The 25,865-nt window shown below is 44.0% G+C and overlaps 1 pseudogene; it reads left to right on the top strand.

Moving 5' to 3' along the window:
• The window catches only part of LOC124010687, a 51,766-nt pseudogene that overhangs the window by 3,470 nt on the left and 22,431 nt on the right, over window positions 1–25,865 (top strand).

Raw genomic sequence — 25,865 nt, 5'->3', positions numbered from 1 at the left:
GTATAAAACATTCTGCCAACATAGTAAATAGACCAGTAGCTTATATAAAAGATTTTACAATATGAGTATAGGCTACAATATTGCTGTTTGAAAAGAGTGCAACATTATAGCCTATTTCCTCTCTGAGCCTATACCAAGGCAGTAGATAGAAACACAATGGTATATTGATGAAGAAAATATTGAACAACAATTAGTATTTTGCATATGTGTGGACTGTAGCATTTACTTTGACATTGTTTCTAATATACAATCACTCAAGTGTTTGGCACTCGCTATAGGCAGCATGCAAGTTTAGTTTGAAAAAGTAAAAGATTCAAACATATCGCTACAGAAACACGATCAAATATGCCATTTCTCTACCTTAAAGAAGCAGCTGTGACCGACAGTAATTCCAATAGTTCCAAATTATACAGCAAATAAAGGCTGTTATTGTCACCATAAAAGGTGAATGAATGGTATTTTCTGGGACAGAGTTATAATGCCCATTCACGCGTGCACAGTTTTACGACAGGTCTGATGATTTATAACGGGAAACATGAGTCTGTATGATTTGAGCCAAGTTTATAAATCTCAATATTTTTAGACAGACCTTTTCTTTTTAGAAATGGAGCACTCAGATGAAGTGTGACATTTACGCATCGGTTATAAATGAGGCCCATGAGCTCTACTACAATTAGTGCACTATGTCGGGAATAGGGTGCCAGTCTGCACCTTGTTGTATGTGTAATCTCTGATACATTTACAATAAAGGAATAAATAGGCTACATTATTATGTACCAACAGGTTAGATACATTTCCCAATTTTTTTTCTTCATAAAAAGAATATTAATAGCATGCTTGGCCCCATCTAGAAATGTTCCATTCTCTGTATTTTTTGGAACAGGATGGTCCAGCAGGTTTGATACAGCAGGTTTGTGTGTTTATGTGTGTGTGTGCATGCGTGTGTGAGAGAGATGTCTGAGGATGAAACAATGCAGTGGGCCAAAGCCAGTCTGGGTACAATAATGGAGTCACATGTGTGCGCTTGTCTGACAAGCTAGACATTATTGCTGTGCAAAACATTCGTTTCAAAACAGTGGTGCTCTCCAATGCCTACCTCTGTTAACCTTATCCCTTCATAAATCATAGCCTGGTCCCAGATATATAAATCCTAGCTGGTCCCAGATCGGATTGTGCTCTTGCCAACTCCATAGCTGTCATTGTCAAGCCAAACAAGATTTTTGACATGATAATAAGTAACAAGGATGCATGAAAGCACAGGCTGTCGCTCAGGCTACATAAATCCTGCTCTTCTCCTTGAAAATATGGTAACTGTACAATGATAAAGATGTAAATACTGTACAAATACCACTAGCATATAAACAAAATAGTTACTAACAATTTAAATGTAATTAAAACTTCTTTAGGATTGGTGTCCCTTCCACGGGCCTACTGACCTAACGTAGGCTAATGTGAGTAGCATGAGGTTGTAAGTAACAAGAACATATCCCAGGACATATCTGATATTGGCAGAAAGCTTAAATTCTTGTTAATCTAACTGCACTGTCCAATTTGCAGCAGCTATTACAGTGAAAGAATGCCATGCTATTGTTTGAGGAGAGTACACAATTTTGAACATGAAATGTTATTAATAAACAAATTAGGCACATTTGGGCAGCCTTGATACAAACTTTTGAACCAAAATGCAATGGTTGATTGGATCAGTCGAAAACTTTGCACATACATGGATGCCATCCAATGACCAAAATCTAAATTGCACTTGGGCTGGAATAATACACTATGGCCTTTCTCTTGCATTTAAAAGACGATGCTAAGAAAAAAATACTAAATAATGTTTTTTCTTTTCTTTGTATTATCTTTTACCAGATCTATTGTGTTATATTATCCTACATTTCTTTTACATTTCCAATAAACATCAAAGTGTTTACTTTCAAAATGGCACCAAGAATATGCATATCCTTGCTTCAGGGCCTGAGCTACAGGCAGTTAGATTTGGGTATGTCATTTTAGGCAAAAAAATTGAAAAAAGGGGCTAATCCTTAAGCAGTTTTAAGAGGAGTTGGCTACTGTACCAGAAATGTACTGATAAGATACACATGTATTTATTGGTTTGTTTTCATTTTGATAAAAGATGAAAATGCAATGAATTGAAGGTTATTTGCTGATGTATTTTTTTTTTACAGATTTTATGGTTGGGCCATAAAAGTCAATAAAAGGCTGCATTTCCCTAAAATAACTTTTTCACAATCAAATTGAATGGAGATGGCAAATACTGGAAGTTGTCCGTATCTGCTCGATCGGGTGCAACAGCGATGTCATTAAGGCATGTATCTCCAATGGCACCCTACATATAGGAAATAGAGTGCCATCTGGGACACAAACTAGGAGCGAGAGACTGAACTGGATGTGTCCACCTAACTTTAGTGGAAACACGTTCCCCATATTCGTAGTTTGTAAAAAACAACATCATTGGTAGATAATTGAGACCACGTTTTCTGCCTTTGCCAGCTCTTGGAGGGCTACAGGAATGATATAGGGCTATGTTAGAAGAGACAGCAGAGAGGAGGATGAGAGAGAGGGAACCAAAGGAAGAAAGACAACTAACTAAGCGCCACTAAGCGCCATTCTGGCGTCTTTGTCAGCTTCTGTTTTAGCACACATTTTACAATTTTGTTATTCACCCTGCAAGTTCAACCACGGCCCTTCACCTCAGTCATCCCCAGTCCTCTCTCCTTCTCTCCCTCTCTCCCTCCCTCTCTCTCTCCTTCAATCCCTCCCGCCCTCCCTCCCTCCCCATGGTTACAAATGGCAGCCAATCTAGTGTACTATGTAGAGAATAGGGTTCCATTTTGGATGCAGATCCTTGTCTCTGTTCAGGGATGGCCTCCAGCCAGGGTATTCAAGGAATTGCAGGAAGACCCATCTGCGAGGATGAGAGAGGGACAGAGCCAGCTTGCTCTCCCCTGGCCAGGGCCCTGGACTATCATTCATTGTCCCTCTCAGATGAGAGCCATTTGCAGCATCGGAGGGTAGCAGACACACACACATACATACAAACACACACAACATGGGACTCAGATATTTTCCGATACAGGTCCTATATGACTTCAGAAAGAAAAGCAGATATCCTTTCCAGGCCCAGGGAAAATAGTTAAATCGATGCATGTGGATGTAATTCTTGGGTATTTAGAGCGGAAAGTCTCCACAGGGCTACTAGAGAGATGGTGAAAATAAAACATGGCTCCGAGAAGCTTCTTTGGGCAATTTAAGGTTTAGAGGTTTATTATGTATACGGTTCATCAGTTGATTGCAAACAGACACATGTTGCATCCCGAATGCATTGCTTGTCTGTGAGTTGAAATGTCTCCAGCAGTTGATAAATGCCTTTTGTAGACTGACAGTAGAGAGTCCCCCAGTGAGTAAATTTGAGTTCTGTTGATGTTCCGCCAATGTTCAAAGCACATTAATAACAGCTGAGGGAAATTAAGCGTAAATGAGTTATTCTCTGAAGAATAATAGTGTCATATTTCCAACCAAACGCACCCTTTACACCTTCTGGTCTTACTCCTTACCCCCGCCGGCTCGCTGACCCCTCTCACTCTGTTTACGCCTAACTCTGCGCAACCTCTCATTGATCCCTGTTTGATTCCCCAATCACCTGTCTGTGACCTGACTTTCATAGTCACAAACATCTGTTTAGCTGTCTTATTTTGACAACTTTCCCTTGTTCTCACAATTTACACCCAGCCTCCCACCACCCATTCCCTCCAATACACATCACTATTCAAGTGCAAATGAGGGCAAGTTACCTAGTTCCCTGTGTAGCAGATGGTGTTTCCCTCCAGACTTTGTCCTATTTTCAGAGACTTTTTCATCTGCCCGCCCCAGGCTGGGCATCTCATTGCCCATCATTCATCTCTCTACCATGTCTCAAAGTTCACCCCTAACCCCTGGGACCACTGTCCCATCTTGTCCAGAGTTGTTTGATCATGCCCAGTCACCCATCGTTCCACTCTTTCAGCTCTCATTCCTTGTCCTTCTTTTTCTCCGTCTCTCTTTCTCGCTCCTCTCCTTCTACCTAAATCTCTCTCCCTGCCTGTGTTGGTTTGTTTGCCTACACTGATACAGTCCATCAATCTAGCACAAATCTGGATGACTGGAAGGAGCGCTTTTTCTCGCTTATCCCATTTTCTCATCCTCTATCCTTTTACAATTCTCCCTTTCTCTTTGTTCGCTCTCAGCTGACTACTGGGTGATTATATTTCATGACAGTAACAAAAATGATGAATATGATATATATTATTAATAATATTAACTTGCTGAATTGTTTATGGACTTAATTTATGTACAATGTCATCATATTTTCAATCAATATTGTTTTGAAGTGAAAATACAATGAAAAAGATAAGATGGAAGTTATGAGGTCCGAAAAACAGAATAGACCATACCTGAAAAGATGGCGCCGAAGAACATGGCTGACGTTTTACATTCTCCCAACCAATTGCGCAATTTTGTAATTTTTTTTCCGTTTTGTGTCACTTATTTTTTTACTTATTGTGTACATAATGTTGCTGCCTACCGTCTCTTATGACCGAAACGAACTTCTGGACGTCAGAAAAGCGATTACTCACCGTGGACTGGAAGAAATGTTTTCGTTTAACATATGTATTCGTGTATTCGATAATATATCTGTCGAGGCAATTGGTTTCTCCTAAGAAGCGATTGGAAAAATGGCTACCTCAGTATTTTACGCAACATTTTCTCCGGGAGCATGTGACCACTCTCTATATATGGTCCCTTACAGCCATTCTACAATGGAAATGCCTAAAAAGACGTCACAATGCTGTAGACACCTTGGGGAATGCGTGGAAAATGTAAGGTCATTCATAGCTCATTCACAGCCATATAAGGAGTCATTGGCATGAGGCGGTTTCAAAACATGCGGCACTTCCTGATTGGATTTTTATCTGGGTTTCGCCTGTAACATCAGTTCTGTGGCACTCACAGACAATATCTTTGCAGTTTTGGAAACGTCAGTGTTTTCTTTCCAAAGCTGTCAATTATATGCATAGTCGGGCATCTTTTCGTGACAAAATATCTTGTTTAAAACGGGAACGTTTTTCATCCAAAAATTTAAATAGCGCCCCCTATATCCAAGAGGTTAACGAGTCCGACGAGAACGATATCCTGCTTTCACTGGAACAGGCCCAAATCCACACCCTTTGCGCAAAGAAAAATGCCAGAAAAGGGGATGCAGATTGGGGATCATTCTGAGAATCCGGAGGCGAGGGAGCAAACTCCCAATGCCTTCCACTCTCCTTGCTATTAAGTTTATTCTACCAACGGGACATTAAAAACCGTAACATCTTATGTTTCACCGAGACGTGGCTGAACGAAGAAACGGGCAATATAGTGCTAGTGGGATTTTCCATACACCGGCAGAATAGAGACGCTACCTCTGGTAAAACGAGGGGTGGGGATGTGTGTCATTTCGTCAATAACAGCTTGTGCACAAAGTCTAATATTAAAGAAGTCTCGAGGTAATGCTCGCCAGAGGTAGAGTTCCTTATGATAAGCTGTCGACCACACTATCTACCAAGAGAGTTCTCATAGCAGTCTCTATGGGGGTGCCACAGGGTTCAATTCTTGGACCGACTCTCTTCTCTGTATACATCAATGATGTCGCTCTTACTGCTGGTGAGTCTCTGATCCACCTCTACGCAGACGACACCATTCTGTATACTTCTGGCCCTTCTTTGGACACCGTGTTAACAACTCTCCAGATGAGCTTCAATGCCATACAACTCTCCTTCCGTGGCCTCCAATTGCTCTTAAATACAAGTAAAACTAAATGCATGCTCTTCAACCGATCACTGCCGGCACCTGCCCGCCTGTCCAACATCACTACTCTGGACGGCTCTGACTTAGAATACGTGGACAACTACAAATACCTAGGTGTCTGGTTAGACTGTAAGCTCTCCTTCCAGACTCACATCAAACATCTCCAATCCCATGTAAAATCTAGAATTGGCTTCCTATTTCGCAACAAAACATCCTTCACTCATGCTGCCACACATACCCTTGTAAAACTGAGCAACCTACCGATCCTCGACTTTGGCAATGTCATTTACAAAATAGCCTCCAATAACCTACTCAATAAATTGGATGCAGTCTATTACAGTGCAATCCGTTTTGTCACCAAAGCCCCATATACTACCCACCACTGCGACCTGTACGCTCTCATTGGCTGGCCCTCGCTTCATACTCATCGCCAAACCCACTGGCTCCAGGTCATCTACAAGACCCTTCTAGGTAAAGTCCCCCCGTATCTCAGCTCGCTGGTTACCGTAGCAGCTCCCACCTGTATCATGCGCTCCAGCAGGTATATCTCTCTGGTCATCCCCAAAACCAATTCTTCCTTTGGCTGCCTCTCCTTACACTTCTCTGCTGCCAATGACTGGAACAAACTACAAAATTCTCTGAAACTGGAAACACTTATCTCCCTCACTAGCTTTAAGCACCAGCTGTCAGAGCAGCTCACAGATTACTGCACCTGTACATAGCCCATCTATAATTTATCCCAAACAGCTACCTCTTCCCCTACTGTATTTATTTAGTTTTACTCCTTTGTGCCCCATTATTTCTATCTCTACTTTGCACATTCGTCAACTGCAAATCTAGTGTTTTACTTGCTATATTGTATTTATTTTGCCACCATGGCCTTTTCTTGCCTTTACCTCCCTTATCTCACCTCATTTGCTCACATTGTATATAGACTTGTGTTTCTACTGTATTATTGACTGTATGTTTGTTTTACTCCATTTGTAACTCTGTGTTGTTGTATGTGTCGAACCTCTGCTTTATCTTGGCCAGGTCGCAATTGTAAATGAGAACTTGTTCTCAACTTGCCTACCTGGTTAAATAAAGGTGAAATAAAATAAAAATCAATATGTATTATTTGTAGCTGTCTATTTATCACCACAAAGCGAAGCTGGCACTAAGACTGCTCTCAACCAACTCTATAAGGCCATAAGCAAAGAATAAAATGCTCACCCAGAAGCGGCACTCCTATTGGCCGGGGACTTTAATGCAGGCAAACTTAAATCAGTTTTACCAAATTTTTGCCAGCACGTCATATGTGTAACCACAGGAAAACAAATCCTAGACCATCTTTACTCCACACACAAAGATGCATACAAAGCTCTCCCCTGCCCTCCATTTGGAAAATCTGACCATAATTCTATCCCCCTGATTCCTACTTACGAGCAAAGCCTAAAACAGGAAGTACCAGTGATTCGCTCAATATGGAACTGGTGAGATGACACTACAGGACTGTTTTCCTAGCACAGACTGGAATATGTTCCGGGATTCATCCAATGACAATGAGGAATACACCAACTCAGTCATTGGTTTCATCAATAAGTGCATCGATGACATCATCCCCACAGTGACTGTACGTACATATCCAAACCAGAAGCCATGGATTACAAGCAACATCTGAATTGAGCTAAAGCCTAGAGCGGTTTCTTTCAAGGAGTGGGAGACTAATTTGGATGCTTATAAGAAATCCTGCTATAACCTCAGACAAACCACCAAACAAGCAAAGCGTCAATACAGGATTAAGATTGAATCCTACTACACCGGCTTTGATCCTTGTCGGATGTGGCAGGGCTTGAAAACTATTACTGACTACAAAGGGAAACCCAGATGTGAGCTGCCCAGTGACGTGAGCCTGCCAGATGAGCTAAATGCATTTTATGCTTGCTTCGAGGCAAGCATCACTGAAGCTTGCACGAGAGCACCAGCTGTCCTGGATGACTGTGTGATAACGGTCTCGGGAGCTGATGTGAACAAAACTTTTAAACATGTCAACATTCACAAAGCCGCTGGACCAGACGGACTACCAGGATGTGTACTGAAAGCATGCGTGGACCAACTGTCAAATGTCTTCACTGACATTTTCAAACTCTCCCTGACCGAGTCTGTAATACCTACATGTTTCGACCAGACCATCATAGTCCATGTCCTCAAGGAAGCGAAGGTAACCTGCCTAAAATGATTACGGCCCTGTTGCACTCACATCGGTAGCCATGAAGTGCTTTGAAAGGCTGGTCATGACTCACATCAACAGCATCCTCCCAGACACCCTAGACCCACTCCAATTCACATACCACCCCAACAAATCTACAGATGATGCAATCTCAATTGCACTCCACACTTCTCACCGAGACAAAAGGAACACCTATGTGAGAATGCTGTTCATTGACTACAGCTCAGCGTTCAACACCATAGTGCCCATGAAACTCATCACTAAGCTAAGGACTCTGGGACTAAACACTTCCCTCTGCTACTGGATCCTGGAAATCCTGATTGTCCACCCCCAGATGGTAAGAGTAGGCAACAACACATCTGTCACGCTGATCCTTAACACTGGGGCTCCACAGGGGTGTGTACTTAGTCCCCTCCTGTATTCCCTTTTCACCCTCGACTCCAACACCATCATTAAGTTTGCTGATGACACAACAGTGGCCTGATCACCAACAACGATGATACGGCCAATAGGGAGGAGGTCAGAGAACTGTCAGTGTGGTGCAAGGACAACAACCTCTCGCTCAATGTGAGCAAGACAAAGGAGCTGATTGTGGACTACAGGAAAAGGCGGGCCGAACAGACCCCCATTAACATCGACAGGTGATGGTGTCCACATCACCAACGAACTATCATGGTCCAATCATACCAAGACAGTCGTGAAGAGGGCACGACAAAACCCTCAGGAGAATGAGAAGATTTGGCATGGGTCCCCAGATCATCAAAAAGTTCTACACCTGCACCATCGAGAGCATTCTGACCTGTTGCATCATCGCCTGGTATGGCAACTGCTCGGCATCTGACCGTAAGGCACTACAGAGGATAGTGCGAATGGCCCAGTACATCACTGGGGCCAAGTTTCCTTACATCCAGGACCTATACATTACGTGGTGTCAGAGGAAAGCCCATAAAATTGTCAGAGACTCCAGTCACCCTGTCACAGACCGTTTTCTCTGCTACCACGGCAAGCGGTACCGGAGCGCCAGGACTAAAAAGGCTTCTCAACAGCTTCTATCCCCAAGCCATTAGACTGCTGAACAATTCATTAAAATCTCCACCGGACAATTTATATTGACCCCCCCCCCTGTACACTGCTGCTACTTGCTGTTTGCTTGTTACCTATGCATAGTCACATCGCCCCCACCTACATATACAGATTACCTCAACTAGAATGTACCCCGGCACACTGACTCGGTACCGGTGCCCCCTGTAATATAGCTTTCTTATTCTTATTGTGTTACTTTTTATTAGTACTTTTTATTTTAGCCTACTTGGTAAATATTTTCTTCTTCTTGAACTGCACTGTTGGTTAAGAGCTTGTAAATAAGCATTTCACGGAAAAGTCTATACTTGTTGTGTTCGGCGCATGTCACAAATAAAGTTTGATTTGATTTGACTAGCGTAATGCAAAGGACTGGAATGTGTCATATCTTAGGTGGTGCACACACACGTTAGTAGCAACTTCAAAAGGTGAAGTTTTTGCTCTTGATGATGCACAATGTAATGCGCAACAGGCAAGCTCATTCTTCTCACTTGATAGTTGGCCATAACTAACATATATTGTATAAATTGGGTACAGTGCATCCCTTGTTCCCCTAACTGTGGGCATCAGCTCTTTTATACAAGGCTGTAGATTTCTGTTAAGGGTATTCCCCCTATGTCCAGTGTGATGTGTGCATTGTCAAGAAGAGAGAACACAACTGGGCAAGGTGTAAGCTAGACCTTTCTCCCACTTCTCCCTCCCTTCTCCCCCACTCCTTATCTGCTGAGTTGGCATATTCTCCCCCTCCCTCTACTGCATTTATTTGCGCAGGCCCTGATCTAGATGAATGGGTCATGATGGAAACTTCTGGATGGAGTGTGATGCAAGGATGACCTCTATAAAAATGCATACTGAGGCTCTTCAAGGTAGTTTTTTCAGAAGGAAGGAATGCATTGAGCCAGAGAAGCTTCTGGAAGAGATGTGGCACAAGCTTCAGCTACTGAACACACTTCAAAAGAATCAAAATTCCGCTTTACATTGAGTAATCACGTATTCCATAACCAAAGAACAAGTCATTGCCTTTCTTTGCTTTATCAAATAACGTTCCCTTCTTTCTTAATAATCAGGTGTCTAACGATAGCCCCTTGAACACCTTCCATCAGAACTGGGCTCAAATAGTATATGTGTTCTAATGTATACTTTAGCGGTGCTTGATAGAGTTTGACTGGTGCAAACATACCAATGGAATAGTACCAAAAGCACCAAGCCTGCCAATCGGGCACTCCGTGCAGGCTTAAGCAAATGCAAAAGCAAACGCAGAGTATATAAAAGCCCTTTTACCACATTCAGTTCGGATATTTGGAACAGTTAGCAGGATAAAGTCCAGCGAACGAAGAGAGTACCCACCACATTTCTGAACAATAAAAATGCCCAAATATAAAGGTAGTAAACCCAAAATGGCTTTGTAAATAAAAGTATGCCAGTGACTGAGCCTACGAGGGACTAGAGAAAGTGCAGTGGTGCGGTGTGTAAGGGTTTTGCAGTTTATAATAAATCTCAAAGTGCCATGGTAAAGGTTGTCAATTGATCTCAAACACTGAGCGGGAGCATTCATATATAAAATATCCCCATAGTCTAGTAAAGGCATAGATGTAACTGATACTAGCCTCCTTTTGGCTTCAAAAGAAAAACCAACAATGTCACGTTCTGACCTTTATTTCCTTTGTTTTGTATTTATTTTAGTATGGTCAGGCGTGAGTTGGGTGGGCAGTCTATGTTTGTTTTTCTATGTTTTGGGGTATTTCTATGTTTCGGCCTAGTATGGTTCTCAATCAGAGGCAGGTGTCATTAGTTGTCTCTGATTGAGAATCATACTTAGGTAGCCTGGGTTTCACTGTGTGTTTGTGGGTGATTGTTCCTGTCTCTGTGTTTTGCACCAGATGGGACTGTTTTAGGTTTTCTCACATTTGCTGTTTTTGTTAGTTATGTCATGTGTAGTTTCTTTATAAATTAAAGAACATGAATAACCACCACTCTGCGTTTTGGTCTGCCTCAACTTCACCACAAGAAAACCCTTAAAGAAAATACACCAACCCCCAAAAAAACAGTAAAGGATAAGAATAACAAATAATTAAAGAGCAGCAGTAAATAACAATAGCGGGGCTATATACAGGGGATACCGGTGTCGAGGTAATTGAGGAAATATGTACTTTTAAAGTGACTATGCATAGATAATAACAGAGAGTAACAGCAGCTTAGAAGGGGGGGGACAATGCAAATAGTCTGGGTAGCCATTTGATTAGCTGTTCGGGAGTCTTATGGCTTGGGGTAGAAGCTGTTTAGAAGCCTCTTGGATCTAGACTTGGCACTTTTATACAACAGGGTTACGAACATATTCAAATAATGACTGACATATTTTCGTTTAAAAAAAGATTTTATTTTATTTACGAAAAAATATATTTCGTAACTAAAAATATATTTAGATTAATTGATTCATACTATTTTATCCTTCCACAAGATATAGTCCTGACACAAATCTAGGGTTGCTACCCAAGCTGGCAGTTCGCTAGTTCTATCGGTTCTGTTGCTAGAGACACAAGCCAGTCATTCAGCCAACTTTGGCTAACTTGAAGTCACGTCAAAAAGCAGCCATAACAGGAACGTAGACACATTTGCATAGATTATTTTTTGAAGTGGAGATCAAGTTTATAAATTGCTTGGAAGTGGCTGATGAGACAGTGGCTTGCGCAGTCAGATGGAACAGAGTAAATAGGCAATCCTACCCATTACTCCACATGCTCCTACATCACTTTTGTCATATCCGGGAGGCAGCCCGTTTCCAAACCGAATGCAATCAACTTTCACCCAGTGCAAAACACGCCTTCCCGGACACCCAGCCAAGATTAATCAAATCCCCTCATTATGAAGTTTACCGATAGTCCCCACATCTTTTGTTTGTTTACAATCACACAAGGACGAGAGACTGAAGCAGCACACGCCAGGTGATCTAGTTAAAGTATGGAATTCACAACTAAATATATTTAACTATTAGGTTAACTGTCTAAAATGTGCCAAATGCTCTCTAGTTTTGCATTTGGTTTGCTAATTTAGTAGCTAGCTATCTAGCTAAGTGGTTAGCTTATTCCAAAATCAAGCATCACTTTGTAACTGAAGAGAATCCCCGCCTGGATTAAGAACCTTACTGTTTAATGTTTGTTTTCTGCTTGCAGCAATCTGTAAGTATCGTTTTTTTGTTACTTAAGACCCTTACTGTTTAATATCTGTTTCCTGCTTGCAGCAATCTGTAAGTATATCGTTTTTTTTGTTACTTGTATAACTTTATGAGCTGGGATGTTTGTTTTGCAAATAGTTTAGGTTAGAGACTGTATAAAATGTTCGCAATGCGCCAGTTAGCCTTTAGTTAGCATTCTCTATGAGATTTTACATGTACTGAGGCTCGGTGGGGTTTGAAAATAGTGTGCATTACTGTGACTCATTCACCCTTGCTGACTCCCAGTAGTTCTTTCAGAGAAAGGGAAGTAATCTGTGTAAGGGTTTTGTATGGCTTGGATTGGACCGGTGGATTCGAGGCTCCATTTCCTGACATTCTTCTAGTCCTGAAGAGAGATGTGGGCGGACGTGGCTGTTATTCACCACTGTTCCCAGTCAACAGTCAAGGGGTTTGTCCCAAATGACACCCTATTTCCTATATTGTGCACTACATTTGACCAGAAACCTATTGGCTCTAGTCACAGACTGTTCTCTCGGCTACCGCAAGGCAAGCGGTACCGAAGCGCCAAGTCTAGGTCCAAGAGGCTTCTACCCCCAAGCCGTATCACTCTTGAACAGTTAATCAAATGCCTCCCCCCACAGTATGCATTCCTCTGTAAGGTCTATCTACACCTGTTTTATTAGGAGCATGTGACAAATACAATATCTTGGGTATGACTCTACAAGCTTGGCACACCTATATTTGGGGAGTTTCTACCATTCTTCTCTGCAGATCCTCTCAAGCTCAGTCAGGTTGGATGAGATGTTCCAGAGATGTTCGATCGGGTTCAAGTCTGGGCTCTGGCTGGGCCACTCAAGGACATTCAGAGTTTTGCCCTGAATCCACTCCTGCGTTGTCTTGGCTGGTCGCTTAGGGTTGTTGTCCTGTTGGAAGGTGAACCTTCACCCCAGTCTGAGGTCCTGAGTGCTCTGGAGCAGGTTTTCATCAAAGATCTCTTTGTACTATGTTCATATTTCCCTCGATCCTGACTAGTCTCCCAGTCGCTGCCTCTGAAAAACATCCTCACAGAATGATGCTGCCACCCCTACGCTTCACCGTAGGGATGGTGCCACCAGGCGGCAGGGTAGCCTAGTGGTTAGAGCGTGTGACTAGTAACCGGAAGGTTGTGAGATAAAACCCCCGAGCTGAAAAGGTACAAATCTGTCGTTCTGACCCTGAACAGGCAGTTAAACCACTGTTCCTAGGCCGTCATTGAAAATAAGAATTTGTTCTTAACTGACTTGCCTGGTTAAATAAAGGTAAAATAAAAATAACAAATAAAAATTCAGTCCAAAGTGTTCAATCTTGGTTTCAACAGACAAGATACTCTAGTTTCTAATGGTCTAAGAGTCCTTTAAATCAAATAAAATGTTATTGGTCACATACACATATGTAGCAGATGTTATTGCGGGTATAGTGAAATGCTTGTGTTCTTAGCTCCAACAGTGCAGTAGTATCTAACAATTCTGGTGCTTTTTAGCAAACTCCAAGCAAGCTGTCATGTGTCTTTTACTGAGAAGTGGCTTCTATCTGACCACTCTCCCATAAATCCCTGATTGGTGGAGTGCTGCAGAGATGGTTGTCCTTCTGGAAGGTTCTCCCATCTCCACAGAGGAACTCTGGAGCTCTGTCAGAGTGACCATCAGGTTCTTGATCACCTTCCTGACTAAGGCCCTCCCCGATTGCTCAGTTTGTCCAGGGGGTCAGCACTAAGAAGAGTCTTGGTGGTTCCAAACTTCCTCCATTTGAGAATGATGGAGACCACTGTTATCTTGGGGACCTTCAATGCTGTAGACATTCTTTGATACCTTTCCCCAGATCTGTTTCTTGACACAATCCTGTCTCGGAAGCTGTACCGACAATTTATTTGACCTTATGGCTTGGTTTTTGCTCTGACATACATTGTCAACTGTGGGACCCTTATATAGACATGTGTGTGCCTTTCCAAGTCACATCTAATCAATTGAATTGACCACAGGTGGACTCCAATCAAGTTGTATAAATATCTCAAGGATGATCAATGGAAACCGGATGCACCTGAGCTAAAGTTCGAGTCTCAAAGCAAAGGGCCTGAATACTTATAAAGACCTATTGCTGTATTTTTTTAATACATGTGCCAACGTTTCTAGAAACCTGTTTTCGCTTTGTCACTATGGGTTATTGTGTGTAGATTGATGAGGAAAAAATATATTTCATACATTTTAGAATAAGGCTGTATTGTACTTCCCAAAGGGAGCCTACAGTAAAGTGTTAACAATCTTATCGAAGAACAAGGGTGTGAGTTGTTGAGCTATATATGAGTTTTCTTTGCAAATTTCCAGATGTTATGTTAACTGGGACTTTAACCTTGTATTATAAATCTCCCTAACTCTTGACTGGAATTGACACAGTGTTGGTAAATCTATAACAACCAAACCCACTCCCAGATGGTCACCTGCAGTGACTGAAAATCAAATCAAATTTTGTGTGTGTGTGTGTGTGTGTGTGTGTGTGTGTGTGTGCGTGTGCGTGTGCGTGTGCGTGTGTGTGTGTGTGTGTGTTGTCTGTGCTGTCCCTAAGGAAACAGAGGGAAGAACATGTAGAAGAGTCTGGAGCTGCCCTCTTCCCTTACCGACCGACCGCTGAGTCACTCCTAGCGGGATTATGGGGGATTGGTCTGTTGTGCTCCAATGAGCCATCACATCATTAGCGTCGTTAGTCAGGTTAATCAAAGAGGCATTTCCTGTAAAATGTGTACTTCCCTGAATTGTGCCACCCCTTCCTCTGTGTTAAATGGAGACATCCAGGTGCGTCAGGTTATGGATTTATAGGATGGTGTCAATCATCTCATGATATCACTAGTATTATTAGGGTGGATTGGTCATAGGGTGGTACTCCTACTCTGTTTGGTACTTGGATTTCCCCATTTGTTTAACCCTTTGATGATGACATGACTTGAATGACAAATGACTGTGAAGAGACATCCAGGTACAGAACAATGATTATATTAGACTTTAGTCTCCTTTAGATATCTAACAAAACACGTGACGCTCATGAAGTAAACTGAGGCATCTAAATGAGGTGTGGCGCCAACACTAGGCTTGGATAGACTTTGGAGAGGGTAATTATAGCAAAATCATATCTGATCGGATGGGTCTATTATTGATCGTGAAAGTTCCTCCATCAGGATATTTGTATAAAGACCAATGGGACCAGGTTGGACCAGAGCTATCAAATAGTAACGAATATGTCCAGTGATTAATGGCATTTTCCAGGGATCAGAGCTAGCTACATTTTTGTCAGGATTGGAGCTGAATCTATTTTTGAGCAGTGTTAAGCTAATATCTACATCCCAAATGACACCCTATTCCCTATGTAGGACACTATTTTGGACCAAAGGGTCTGGTCAAAAGTAGTACACTATATCGAGAATAGAATGCTTGCGTTCCAAATGGCAATGGCCATGTGTTGTAAGCTTTGACATTTTGAACTTGAGTCCAGGAAATGGCTCCTGGAACTATCTACTCCCACCCCTCCCACCATCCACCGCCTCCCTGGCATGCCTATGACTGTCTCTCTAAAGGGTACGGTGGTGGTGGTGTAGTGACTCCAGCAGGGTGCTTTCTCCTTGTCTCTGGGAAACAGACTTGTAAAAAGTTGGGAGTCCCAGGGTCAATGAGATACACAGTACCAACAAACCCCACCTGGGGTGTGACATCATAGGCCACGATGGGAGGACAGGCTTAGAACACACAGAAATACAAACAAGAATGCCCAAACACACACACACACACCAGGAAGTGGTTGAAGTGTTTGGCCAGCAAGGATTGTGTGTGTGTTTGATGTGTGAAGAAATGATGAGTTAATAGGTTTGGCTCAGTTTGAGTGTATGTTAGTATGTGTTTGTGTGTTTATAATGTTTGTGACCATTTGTCTTTGTCCGTGACAGGCTCACAACCGTGCACTGCAGTGTTCTAGATTACCCGTGCGCAACTCCTGACGTACAACTGTCTTGAGTAACCACAAAACATAACATCCCTTGAGACAGAGTGCATTTTCCACTTAAAAACAGGAGTCATAAACGTAATGATTTACATGATCGTGTAAACCCTTGGGCACTCTAGGACAAAAACTTCCAAAAGAAAAATAGTCCCTACTCTAGTTCTGGTAAAGATATCCCATATTAATCATTGACCTAAAATTACCAGGAGTATGTTCTTCAAAAGGTTAGCTAACCTTTAAAGGTCAACATACTGTGTTAAGCAGTGGATGCTCCTCAGAGGAGGAAAGGGAGGACCATCCTCCTCATTGAAATTCATAAAAATAAAAATGGTTAAACATTTAAAAAGTTATGCTTTTTAGATAAAACTATACTAAATATATTCACATATCACTGAATAATTTATTAAAACACACTTTCTGCAATGGAGGTCTACAGTAGCCTTAACAACACTCTGTAGGGTAGCACCATGGTGTAGCCGGATCAAATCAAATGTTTTTGGTCACATACACGTGTTCAGCAGATGTTATTGCAGGTGTAGCGAAATGCTTGTGCTTTTAGTTCCGACAATGCAGCAATATCTAACAAGTAATATCTAACAATTTCACAACACATACCCAATACACACAAATCTAAGTAAGAAATGGAATTAAGAATATATAAATATATGTACGAGCAATGTCAGAGCGGCATAGACTAAGAATAGCATGGAATACAGTACAGTTGAAGTCAGAAGTTTACATACACTTAGGTTGGAGTCATTAATACTAGTTTTTCAAACACTCCACAAATTTCTTGTTTTCAAACTATAGTTTTGGCAAGTCTGTTAGGATATCTACTTTGTGCATGACACAAGACATTTTTCCAACAATTGATTACAGACAGATTATTTCACTTATAATTCACTGTATCACAATTCCAGTGGGTCAGAAGTTTACATACACTAAGTTGACTGTGCCCTTAAATGGCTTGGAAAATTCCAGAAAATGATGTCATGGCTTTAAATCAAATCAAATCAAATTGTATTTGTCACATACACATGGTTAGCAGATGTTAATGCGAGTGTAGCGAAATGCTTGTGCTTCTAGTTCCGACAATGCAGTAATAACCAACAAGTAATCTAACTAACAATTCCAAAACTACTGTCTTATACATAGTGTAAGGGGATAAAGAATATGGACATAAAGATATATGAATGAGTGATGGTACAGAGCAGCATAGGCAAGATACAGTAGATGGTATTGAGTACAGTATATACATATGAGATGAGTATGTAAACAAAGTGGCATAGTTAAAGTGGCTAGTAATACATGTATTACATAAGGATGCAGTCGATGATATAGAGTACAGTATATACGTATGCATATGAGATGAATAATGTAGGGTATGTAACATTATATAAGGTAGCATTGTTTAGAGTGGCTAGTGATATATTTACATCATTTCCCATCAATTCCCATTATTAAAGTGGCTGGAGTTGAGTCAGTGTCAGTGTCAGTGTGTTGTCAGCAGCCACTCAATGTTAGTGGTGGCTGTTTAACACTCTGATGGCCTTGAGATAGAAGCTGTTTTTCAGTCTCTCGGTCCCAGCTTTGATGCACCTGTACTGACCTCGCCTTCTGGATGATAGCGGGGTGAACAGGCAGTGGCTCGAGTGGTTGTTGTCCTTGATGATCTTTATGGCCTTCCTGTAACATCAGGTGGTGTAGGTATCCTTCTGTAGCTCAGTTGGTAGAGCATGGCGCTTGTAACGCCAGGGTAGTGGGTTCGATTCCCGGGACCACCCATACGTAGAATGTATGCACACATGGCTGTAAGTCGCTTTGGATAAAAGCGTCTGCTAAATGGCATATATTATTATTATTATTATCCTGGAGGGCAGGTAGTTTGCCCCTGGTGATGCATTGTGCAGACCATACCACCCGCTGGAGAGCTCTGTGGTTGTGGGCGGTGATACAGTTCCCATACCAGGCGGTGATACAATTAAACGTATCCGTGCACCTATACAAGTTTGTGAGTGTTTTAGGTGCCAAGCCAAATTCCTTCAGCTTCCTGAGGTTGAAGAGGCGCTGTTAAGCCGCCTTCACCACACTGTCTCTGTGGGTGGACCATTTCAGTTTGTCAGTGATGTGTACGTCGAGGAACTTAACTTTCCACCTTCTCCACTGCTGTCCTGTCGATGTGGAGGGGGGGGGGACGCTCCCTCTGCTGGTTCCTGAAGTCCATGATCATCTCCTTAGTTTTGTTGATGTTGAGTGAGAGGTTATTTTTCTGGCACCACACACCCAGAGCCCTCACCTCCTCCCCGTAGACTGTCTCATAATTGTTGGTAATCAAGTCTGCTTTATGTTGTGTCGTCTGCCAACTTGATGATTGAGTTGGAGGTGTGCTTGACCACGCAGTCATCGGTGAACAGGGAGTAAAGGAGAGGGCTGAGCACGCACCCTTGTGGGGCCCCAGTGCTGAGGATCAGCGAAGTGGAGGTGTTATTCCCTTCCTTCACCAATTGGGGGAGGCCCGTCAGGAAGTCCAGGACCCAAGAAAATTAAAGTGGGTCTAGGGTGACAGGTAAGATGGAGGTGATATGATCCTTGCCTTGTCTCTCAAAGCACTTTGTGATGACAGAGGTGAGTACTACAGGGTGATAGTCATTTAGCTTAGTTACCTTTCCATTCTTGTGTACAATAACAATGGTGGCCATCTTGAATCATTTGGGGACAGCATACTGGGATAGGGAGAGGTTGACTATATCCGTAAACCCACCAGCCAGCTCATCTGCACATACTATGAGGACCCAGCTATGGATGCTTTCTGGGCCGGCAGCCTTGCGAGGGATAACATGTTTAAATGTCTTACTTGCGTCGCCCACAGTCCTTGGTAGCGGTCCACGTCGGTGGCACTGTGTTATCTTCAAAGCTGGCAAAGAACGCGTTAAGATTGTCCGGTTGCAAGATGTCCGTGACGTGGCTGGTTTTCCTTTTGTAGTCCATGATTGTCTGTAGACCCATAGACCCCCACCTTTATTCTTCTCGGAGAGATGTTTATTCCTGTCGGCGCAATGAACTGAGAATCCAGATTACTGGACCGATTCCGATAGTATATCCCGAGAGATGTTTCCGTTAACCTCTTAAGACTCTAGGGGTAGTATTTCATTTTTGGATAAAAAGACGTGCCCGTTTTTAGCGCAATATTTTGTCACGAAAAGATGCTCGACTATGCTTGTAATTGATAGTTTTGGAAAGAAGACACTCTGACGTTTCCAGAACTGCAAAGATTTTCACTGTGAGTGCCATAGAACGAAAGCTACAGGCAAAACCAAGATGTTTGATCGACCAGGAAATCAACAGGATTTCTGACGGTACGTTTTCCATGATCGCCTTATATGGCTGTGAATGCGACAGGAATGAACGGACACTTTCTAGCGTTTCCCCAAGGTGTCTGCAGCATTGTGACGTATTTGTAGGCATATCATTGGAAGATTGACCATAAGAGACTACATTTACCAGGGATCCCGCACGGTGTCTGTGTGGAAGTTGGTGCGCAAAAGTCACCTACCAGTATTTTTCCATCCGAATCTGAGAACAATGCAGGCTTCCAGGAACGGCATTTCAATGAAGAGATATATGACAAAACACCTTGAGGATTGATTCAAACAACGTTTTCCATGTTTCAGTCGATATAATGGAGTTAATTCGGAAAAAAGTTCGACGTGTAGGTGACTGAATTTTCGGTTATTTTCGGTAGCCAAATGCATAGTAACAAAATGGAACGTTGTGTCCTACACAAGAATCTTTCAGGAAAAACTGGACATCTGCTATGTAACTGAGAGTCTCCTCATTGAAACATCTGAAGTTCTTCAAAGGTAAATTATTTTATTTGATCCCTTTGCTGGTTTTTGTGAATATGTTGCGTGCTAAATGCTAACGCTAAATGCTAAGCTAGCTATCACCACTCTTACACAAATTATTGATTTTCTCTGGTTCTAAAGCATATTTTGAAAATCTGAGACGACAGGATTGTTAAGAAAAGGATAAGCTTGAGAGCAGGCATATTTATTTCATTTCATTTGCGATTTTTAGAAATCGCTAACGTTGCGTTATGGTAATGAGCTTGAGGCTATGATTACGCGACCGCATGCGGTGTGGGTCGGACTAAGAGGTTAAAGAGGATGTTGCAATCCCTGATGTCTCTCTGGAAAGAAACCCTTGCCCTGATCTCGTCAACTTTACTATCCAGGACAGAACATTAGTAAAAGTAAAATACTCTGAGCGGTCGGACCAGAAGACCGCTCTGAGTGCCCCTTTGAACCCTCTGAGTGCCCCGCTCTGAGTGTTGGCATTGTTTTTGGTTGTCCTCTGGAATCAGATCAATTGCCATGGGTGGTGAGAACAAAGGATCTGCTTCTGGACTGTCCTATTCCTGGTCTTAATACTGGTGGTGCTGGTGAGTTACCATCACTCTGATATCCAATAGTTCTTCCCAGCTGTATGTAATAACACATAGCATTTTCTCGGCTAACAATGTAAGAAAGAATATTTTTAAAAACAAAATGCAGAAAAGTTTCCTAAGAATGACAGGTAGCTTCCGTCCTTCACTGGGTACATTGACTTCAATACAAAACCTAGGAAGCTCATATGTCACACCCTGATCTGTTTCATCTGTCTTTATGCTTGTCTCCACCCCCTCCAGGTGTCACCCATCTTTACCATTATCCCCAGTGTATTACATTTACATTTACATTTAAGTCATTTAGCAGACGCTCTTATCCAGAGCGACGTACAAATTTGTGCATTCACCTTATGACATCCAGTGGAACAGTCACTTTACAATAGTGCATCTAAATCTTTTAAGGGGGGGGGGGTGAGAAGGATTACTTATCCTATCCTAGGTATTCCTTAAAGAGGTGGGGTTTCAGGTGTCTCCGGAAGGTGGTGATTGACTCCGCTGTCCTGGCGTCGTGAGGGAGTTTGTTCCACCATTGGGGGGCCAGAGTAGCGAACAGTTTTGACTGGGCTGAGCGGGAACTGTACTTCCTCAGTGGTAGGGAGGCGAGCAGGCCAGAGGTGGATGAACGCAGTGCCCTTGTTTGGGTGTAGGGCCTGATCAGAGCCTGGAGGTACTGAGGTGCCGTTCCCCTCACAGCTCCGTAGGCAAGCACCATGGTCTTGTAGCGGATGCGAGCTTCAACTGGAAGCCACTGGAGAGAGCGGAGGAGCGGGGTGACGTGAGAGAACTTGGGAAGGTTGAACACCAGACGGGCTGCGGCGTTCTGGATGAGTTGTAGGGGTTTAATGGCACAGGCAGGGAGCCCAGCCAACAGCGAGTTGCAGTAATCCAGACGGGAGATGACAAGTGCCTGGATTAGGACCTGCACCGCTTCCTGTGTGAGGCAGGGTCGTACTCTGCGGATGTTGTAGAGCATGAACCTACAGGAACGGGCCACCGCCTTGATGTTAGTTGAGAACGACAGGGTGTTGTCCAGGATCACGCCAAGGTTCTTAGCGCTCTGGGAGGAGGACACAATGGAGTTGTCAACCGTGATGGCGAGATCATGGAACGGGCAGTCCTTCCCCGGGAGGAAGAGCAGCTCCGTCTTGCCGAGGTTCAGCTTGAGGTGGTGATCCGTCATCCACACTGATATGTCTGCCAGACATGCAGAGATGCGATTCGCCACCTGGTCATCAGAAGGGGGAAAGGAGAAGATTAATTGTGTGTCGTCAGCATAGCAATGATAGGAGAGACCATGTGAGGTTATGACAGAGCCAAGTGACTAGGTGTATAGCGAGAATAGGAGAGGGCCTAGAACAGAGCCCTTGGGGACACCAGTGGTGAGAGCGCCTGGTGAGGAGACAGATTTTCGCCACGCTACCTGGTAGGAGCGACCTGTCAGGTAGGACGCAATCCAAGCGCGGGCCGCGCCGGAGATGCCCAACTCGGAGAGGGTGGAGAGGAGGATCTGATGGTTCACAGTATCGTGTATTTATACCTGTGTTCTCTGTTTGTCTGTTACCACTTTGTATTGTATTGTCAGGTCTTACCAGCGTGTTTTCCCGTCTCCCTGCTTTCTCAAGTTCTGTTTCCTACTTCCCCGGTTCTGACAATTCTGCCTACCCTGACCCCGAGCGTGTCTGCAGTTCTGTACCTGCCTGGCTCTGACCCATTTACAAACCTCTGCCTGTCCTGACCCCAAGCCTTTCTGCTGTTTTGTACCTTATTGACTCTGCCCAGGATTACGGACCCCTGCCTGCCTTTGACCTGTCTTTTGCCTGCCCCCTGTTTGGGTAAATAAACATCTGTGACTCTAGCTGTCTGCATCTGGGTCTTATCCTGAGTTCTGATATCATGGTTCTCACCTCCTTCCATAGACTTACCCAGTAATTATGACAACTTCCTGAGGACATCCTCCAACCTATCAGAGATCTTGAAGCATGAACTGATATGTTGTCCACACAATCTGTTAATTCATCTAGTAACAAAAGCATAGGCTTCAGTTAGCAAGCAGTGCAGTGCATACAATGTGGTGAGTAGATGACTCAAAGAGAGAAAGACAATAGTTTAACAGTTTTGTACAAATTCATTTCTTCCAAAATTAAGGAGAAGCGAGAGAGAGAGAGAGCGAGAGAGAGAGCGACAGAGAGAGAGAGAGAGAGAGCGAGAGGGAGAGAGGGAGCTAGCTAGCTATATTTGGTTGTATTTTTTTTTTGCTTTCACTTTCACTTTGCAACCTAGTTTAGCCTGCTCAAACACCCGGCACAAACAGAGAGGAACTCTATTTTAGCTAGTTGGCTATGGCTATCCAACACTGGAACTCTTCCAAGTCAAGGTGTCATACCTACATCAAGGACGCTCTGGAAGCAGGCCTCGTGCGTCCATCCACCTCCCAAGCGGGAGCAGGGTTTTTCTTTGTGGCCAAGAAAGACGGTGGATTACGTCCTTGCATCGACTACCGGGGACTCAATGCCATAACCGTCCGTAACCGTTACCCGCTACCCCTTATGGCCACAGCCTTCGAGCTGCTCCAGGAAGCAGTTGTTTTCACTAAGCTTGACCTGCGGAACGCATACCATCTTGTGCGGATCAGACCTGGTGACGAGTGGAAGACCGCTTTCAACACGCCTACTGGTCACTATGAATACTTTGTGATGCCGTTCGGCCTGACCAACGCCCCAGCGGTGTTCCAAGCGCTCATAAACGATGTGCTTAGGGATATGCTTAACATATTTGTGTTCGTTTACTTGGATGACATCCTCATCTTTTCGAGCTCTCTTCAAGAACACACTAAGCATGTCAGACAAGTACTCAAACGCCTCCTAGACAGCCATCTGTACGTTAAGCCGGAAAAATGTGAATTCCATTCATCCCGAGTACAATTCCTGGGATTTGTAGTGGAACCCGGTCGAGTCCAAATGGACCCCAGGAAGGTAGGGGCGGTAGCGGATTGGCCCACCCCCAAATCCGTTTAGGAAGTTCAGCGTTTCCTGGGCTACACTAACTTTTACCGCAAGTTTATCAAGAACTTCAGCTTGGTGGCAGCCCCTCTCTCAGCTTTAACCAAGGGTGGCAATGCAAGGTTTTTGTGGGGAAGAGAAGCTGAGACGGCCTTCCAAGGACTCAAGCAGCGCGTCCTCTCTGCTCCCATCCTGATACTACCGACTACGGATGAACCGTTTGTGGTGGAGGTAGACGCCTCAGAGGTTGGTGTTGGAGCTGTCCTGTCTCAGAGGGGTGAAGACGAAGCTTCATCCGTGCGCTTTCTTCTCACACCGGCTTACCGCGGCTGAGAGGAACTATGATGTGGGGGATCGTGAACTCCTAGCGGTTAAGATGGCATTGAAGGAATGGAGAAACTGGCTCGAGGGGGCTTCTCACCCGTTTCAAGTGCTTACGGACCACAAAAATCTGGAGTATATCCAGCAGGCGAAGCGGTTGAACTCTAGACAAGCTAGATGGTCTCTTTTCTTCAATCGATTCCAGTTTATCCTCACCTATCGGCCCGGGTCGAAGAATCTCAAACCGGATGCCCTGTCCCGAGTCTACGCTCCTGCCATTCGAGATGACACGGACATGCCTGTCCTTCCTGCTGCTAAGATCGTGGCTCCGATCTCGTGGCAAGTTGAGGATACCGTGAGACGAGCTCAAGCTATTGAACCGGACCCGAAAGGTGGTCCTGCCAATCGGTTGTTTGTCCCCAAGGCAGTGAGGACTCAGGTCCTTCTGTGGGGGCACTCCTCTCGCCTCACCTGTCACCCGGGCGTAGGTCGCACCTTGGAGTTCATCCAGCGTAAGTTCTGGTGGCCTACCATAAGAGAAGACGTTGCCACTTTCGTCAATGCCTGCCCCGTGTGCTGCCAGGGCAAATCTTCTCACCTCCGCCCGCAAGGACTCCTTCACCCTTTACCTGTTCCCCACAGACCCTGGTCCCATATCTCATTGGACTTCATTACTGGCCTTCCTCCATCCCATGACAATACTACTATCCTAGTAATTATCGACAGGTTTTCAAAGGCGGCCAGGTTCGTCCCTCTGACTAAGTTACCTTCTGCCAAGGAAACGGCTGAGTTGGTAATTAATCATGTGTTCCGAGTCTTCGGCATTCCTCAAGATATGGTTTCTGACAGAGGTCCCCAGTTCGCCTCTAGGTTTTGGGAAGGCTTTCTGCCAACTCATGGGGGCTTCTGCCAGTCTATCTTCAGGGTACCATCCGGAGTCCAAAGGCCAAACTGAGAGGATGAATCAAGAGCTGGAAACCACCCTCCGATGTATGACTCATAACAACCCGTCCACAACACCTTGCGCTCCTCCTCCACTGGTATGTCCCCGCACGAGTGTCAGTTTGGCTATGCCCCTCCATTGTTCCCGGACCAGGAGGCAGAAGTCAGAGTGCCTTCAGCCTTGAAGTTCGTCAGACGCTGTCGGCTTATGTGGAGGAAGACCCGTCTTAATCTTATGCGTTCCTCACAGAGGTACCAACAACAAGCCAACAGACGTCGCCATCCCGGGCCTACCCTGCGCCACGGCCAGAGAGTCTGGCTCTCCACAAGAGACTTACCACTATCGCCTACACTTACCCAGATCCCTTAAGATTAATCCCACATTTCCTTATTAAAACCTGTTGTTTTTTCTCCCCTTGTCCCGGCAGACAGACCTCCCCCTCCGCCTCGTGTCATTGGAGGCCAGCCGGCTTATACCGTCCATCAGATACTGGATTCCCGGCGGGTGCAGCGGTCCTGGCAGTATCTGGTGGACTGGGAAGGCTACGGTCCCGAGGAGCGCTCCTGGGTTCCTGCCAAAGACATACTGGACCCTGACCTCATTCGTCAGTTCAGGACCCTCCACCCTGAGAGAGCTGGTAGGAACGTCAGGAGCCATTCCTAGAGGGGGGATTCTATCAGGATTTGGCCAGGGTTGTTCCGGTTTTTGGTCACTAGATGCCCCCATTGTGCCTTTTGACCTTTTGTTTTCCCTTGATCCCCATTATTATTTGCACCTGTGCCTCGTTTCCCCTGATTGTATTTAAACCCTTTGTTTTCCTCTGTTCTTTGCTC

The sequence above is a fragment of the Oncorhynchus gorbuscha genome, linkage group LG23 (genome assembly GCF_021184085.1).
Source record: "Oncorhynchus gorbuscha isolate QuinsamMale2020 ecotype Even-year linkage group LG23, OgorEven_v1.0, whole genome shotgun sequence".
NCBI classification, from domain to species: Eukaryota; Metazoa; Chordata; class Actinopteri; order Salmoniformes; family Salmonidae; genus Oncorhynchus; species Oncorhynchus gorbuscha.
The sequence above is the reverse complement of the archived record's forward strand: the minus strand, read 5'-3'. Positions and strand labels throughout refer to the sequence as shown.